Raw genomic sequence first — 5,383 nt, forward strand, 5'->3', positions numbered from 1 at the left:
TGTGGCATCTTGTTAATAGGTTAGTTCCGGAAAATGCATAAAAACATTATAAAGTGCAAGCAAAACATGTAAGTATTGTCATAAAACAAGCATGGAACATCAGAAATTATGGATACGTTGGAGACGTATCAGCATCCCCAAGCTTAGTTCCTGCTCGTCCTCGAGTAGGTAAACGGTAAAAAGAATAATTTCCGTAGTGACATGCTACTTACATAACCTTGATCATACTATTACAAAGCACATGAGATGAATGAAGTGACTCAAGGCAATAATCTATAGTTGCTAACAAATAGATAACATATAGCAAAACTTTTCATGAAGAGTACTTTCAAGACAAGCATCAAAAGTCTTGCACAAGAGTTAACTCATAAAGCAATAGATTCAAAGTAAAGGCATCGAAGCAACACAAAGGAAGATTTAAGTTTCAGCGAGTTGCTTTCAACTTTCAACATGCATATCTCATGGATAATTGTCAACATAAAGTAATATAATGAAGTGCAAATAAGCAAGTATGTAAGAATCAATGCACGGTTGACACAAGTGTTTGCTTCTAAGATGGAAGGAAGTAGGTAAACTGACTCAACATAAAGTAAAAGAATGGCCCTTCGCGAGAGGAAGCAGGGATTAAATCATGTGCTAGAGCTTTTTAAGTTTTGAAATCATATAGAGAGTATAAAAGTAAAGTTTTGAGAGGTGTTTGTTGTTGTCAACGAATGGTAGTGGGCACTCTAACCCCCTTGCCAAACAGACTTTCAAAGAGCGGCTCCCATGAAGGACGTTATCTCTACCAGCAAGGTAGATCATCCCTCTTCTCTTTTGTTTACACATGTACTTTAGTTTTAGTTTTATGGTTGACACTCCTCCCAACCTTTTGCTTACACAAGCCATGGCTAACCGAATCCTCGGGTGCCTTCCAACATTCACATACCATGAAGGAGTGTCTATTTGCAAAATTAAGTTGCTTACTGATGAATCAGAGCAAAACATGTGAAGAGAATTATTAATGAAAGTTAATTAATTGGGGCTGGGAACCCCGTTGCCAGCTCTTTTTGCAAAATTATTGGATAAGCGGATGAAGCCACTAGTCCATTGGTGAAAGCTGCCCAACAAGATTGAAAGATAAAACACCACATACTTCCTCATGAGCTATAAAACATTGACACAAATAAGAGATAGTAAAGTTTTGAATTGTTTAAAGGTAGCACATGAAGTATTTACTTGGAATGGCAGGAAATACCACATAGTAGGTAGATATGGTGGACACAAATGGCATAGGTTTTGGCTCAAGGTTTTGGATGCACGAGAAGCATTCCCTCTCGGTACAAGGCTTTGGGCTAGCAAGGTTATTTGAAGCAAACACAAGTATGAACCGGTACAGCAAAACTTACATAAGAACATATTGCAAGCATTATAATACTCTACACTGTCTTCCTTGTTGCTCAAACACTTTTACCAGAAAATATCTAGACCTTAAGAGAGACCAATCATGCAAACCAATTTCAACAAGCTCTACGGTAGTTCTCCACTAATAGGTTTAAACTACATGAAAAAAAACTTAATCATGATCTACTTGAGAGCTCAAAACAATTGCCAAGTGTCAAATTATTCAAGACAATATGAGGCATTTTCTGTTTCCAACCAAATAACCATAAGTGATGTAGCTTCCAACTTTTATCATTGAACATTAAAAGTAAAACGAAGAACAAGTGTTCATATGAAAAAGCGGAGCGTGTCTCTCTCCCACACAAGGATTGCTAGGATCCAATCTTATTCAAACATAAACAAAAATAAAACACACAGACGCTCCAAGTGAAGAACATAAGATGTGACCGAATAAAAATATAGTTTCAATAGAAGAAACCTGATAAGTTGATGAAGAAGGGGATGCCTTGGGCATCCCCAAGCTTAGACGCTTGAGTCTTCTTGAAATATGCAGGGATGAACCACGGGGGCATCCCCAAGCTTAGACTTTTCACTCTTCTTGATCATATATCATCCTCCTCTCTTGACCCTTGAAAACTTCCTTCACACCAAACTTCTCATAAACTTCATTAGAGGGGTTAGTACTCAAAAAAACTTGAATCCACCTTGGTCCTGTAGTGACACATTGCAAGAACTCAATAAAACATTAGCTACAGCTCTCCACGTGTAGAAAGCCTTGCTTAAAGTCCGCAAGAGACAATGCAAAAAACTGAGACAGAATCTGCCAAAACAGAACAGCCAGTAAAGACGAATTTAAAAGAGGTACTTCCGTTGCTCAAATCAGAAAACTCAAAACTAACGAAAGTTGCGTACATATCTGAGGAACACGCACGTAAATTGGCATAATTTTCTGAGTTACCTACAGAGAAAACAGCCCAGATTCGTGACAGATAGAAATCTGTTTCTGCGCAGAAATCCAAATCTAGTATCAACCTTCGATTAGAGGCTTCACTTGGCACAACATTGCAATAAAATAAAGATAAGGAGAGGTTGCTACAGTAGTAACAACTTCCAAGAGTTCAACAAAACAGTAGAAAAATAAACACATGGGTTATCTCCCAAGAAGTTCTTTCTTTATAGCCATTAAGATGGGCTCAGCAATTTTGATGATGCACTCGCAAGAAATAAGAGTTGAAGCAAAAGAGAGAATCAAGAAGCAAATTCAAAACACATTTAAGTCTAACCCTCTTCCTATGCATAGGAATCTTGTACACAAATAAATTCATGAAGAACAAAGTGACAAGCATAAGAAGATAAAACAAGAGTAACTTCAAAATTTTAAGCATATAGAGAGGTGTTTTAGCACCATGAAAATTTCTACAACTATATTTTCCTCTCTCATAATAATTTTCAGTAGCTTCATGAACAAACTCAATAATATAACTATCACATATAGCATGCTTTTCATGATTTCCAAACACATAATTTTTATCAAGCTCAAAAATAGTAGGATTAAAACTTTCAAACACACTTTTATCAATAATATAACAAGATGGTTGATCAATCTCAAGAGATATGGGACTCATAGATAATGTCAAGACCTCTCCAATCCCATTTTCATTAGTAGTACAATTAATATTATCAAGTAACATAGGACCATCATCAAGAGCTTTATCATAAACATTTGCTACGCAAAATTCTTTAGTACCATGCATTTCGACATCGAGGCACAAACAAAGCATTATCATAAGATTTATCAAAGTAGCATGGATTATCATAAATAACAGTAGCATAATTATTCTCACAAGTTTTACTCATAGGGAATATTTCAAGAGAATCCACAGGAACATAACATTCAACCTCTTTCGGTAAGCATGGAGGACAATCAAATAGTGTAAGAGATAAAGAGTTACTCTCATTAGAAGGTTGGCATGGGTAGCTAATCCATTCTTCCTCCTTTTGTTCATCACTCTCCTCTTCTTTTTCATCCAATGAGCTTTCGGGTTCATCAATTTCCTCCTCTTTTTCATCCAATGAGCTTTCGGGTTCATCAATTTCTTCTTCCACGAGGTCCCTGCAAATTGTGAGTGCATTCTTGTGCATTAATGAGTCTCTCTTTATAATCAATGATATAAGGATTATCAGTGTAACTTTCATTGCAAAAATTAAGGATAGAAGAGACATAATCTTTAAGGTCCTTACAAACAACACAAGTTTCATAATTTTTAACCATGAAGGATTCTATCTCGGAGGCTCCCATAAATATGACAAATTGTTCTACCTCTTCAAACCCAAAATGAATATAGCTATTCCGATTATAGTTCTTAATTAAAAATTCCTCACTAAAGCCACATTGAAATTTAAGATGTTTAGTGTCCTGTTGAGAGCAACAGTTTATATCATGGCGTTTAAGCAAGATTTTAGCAATTGTTTTCAGTTTTTCTATCACAAGCACTCATCACTTCTCCCGCTCTTGATTTTCTATAATTATTATATAATTCTATAAGCTCCAGATAGGTTGTAGGTTCTCCCATAATAGCAGTTTTTAATTTTTCGATTTTTCAAATTTTTATGGATTTTTGGGTATATGAGGAAAATAAAACAAAACAAAAAGAAACTAAGCAAAAGTAAACTAAGTAAAATAATACTAGACAAAAATAAACTAAGCACAAATAAACTAGACAAAAGTAAACTAAGCAAAACAAAATAAAATAAAACAAAAACAGAGAGAGAGGTAGAGTGTACTCCCCAGGTGAACTTATGAGTAGAGCTATGCCTCCCCGGCAACGGCGCCAGAAAACAGTCTTGATGACCCACAAGTATAGGGGATCGCGGCAGTCTTCGAGGGAAGTAAAATCCAAATTTATTGATTCGACACAAGGGGAGGTAAAGAATACTTATAAGCCTTAACAACTGAGTTGTCAATTCAAGTTGCACCTGGAAAAGCACTAGTAACAGGGGTGATGTGAAAGTAGCAGTGATATGAGAGCAATAGTAACAGTAACACAGCAGCAGTAATAGTAACACGGGAGCAATGGCACCAGAAGATAGTTGATACTACTTCCAATGACATGTAGAACAAGTATATGATGATGAAAGATGGACCGGGGTTCCCAGCTATCTACACTAGTGGCAACTCTCCAATAACAAGTGTTGGGTGAACAAATTACAGTCGGGCAATTGATAGGATTGAAATAGCATTAAGACAGAATATCAAGATCATTAATCATGTAGGCATGTTTTCCATATATAGTCGTACGTGCTCGCAATGAGAAACTTGCACAACATCTTTTGTCCTACCAGCCGGTGGCAGCCGGGCCTCTAGGGAATCTATCTGGAAATTAAGGTACTCCTTTTAATAGAGCACCGGAGCAAAGCATTAACACTCCGTGAAAACATGTGATCATCATATCTAAGCCTTCCCCTCCGGTTGTCCCAATTTCGTCACTTTGGGGCCTTTGGTTCCGGACATAGACATGTGCAAACAACTTGTAGATACAATCTAAGCAATAAGTATAGAGCTTAAATCTAAGATCATGCCACTCGGGCCCTAGTGACAAGCATTAAACACAACAAGATTGCAGCAACAATAACTTCATAAACTTTGTAGATAGACAATCATAACGTAACAATCCATCGGATCCCGACAAACACAACACCGATTACATCGGATGAATCTCAATCATGTAAGGCAGCTCATGAGATCATTGTATTGAAGTACATGGGGGAGAGAATACCAACTAGCTACGGCTAGAACCCGTAGTCCATGGGGGAACTACTCACGGAGCATGATGGAGGCGGTGGCGTTGATGGAGATGGCTTCCGGGGCACTTCCCCGTCCCGGTAGGGTGCCGGAACGAGACTTCGTCCCCCGAATTGGAGTTTCTCGATGGTGGCGGCGCCCACAGAGTCTTTACTGGAGTTTCGTCAAAAGGTGTCGCGTTTTTAGGTCGAAAGGGCT

This window comes from Lolium rigidum, chromosome 6 (assembly GCF_022539505.1).
Source record: "Lolium rigidum isolate FL_2022 chromosome 6, APGP_CSIRO_Lrig_0.1, whole genome shotgun sequence".
NCBI lineage: Eukaryota > Viridiplantae > Streptophyta > Magnoliopsida > Poales > Poaceae > Lolium > Lolium rigidum.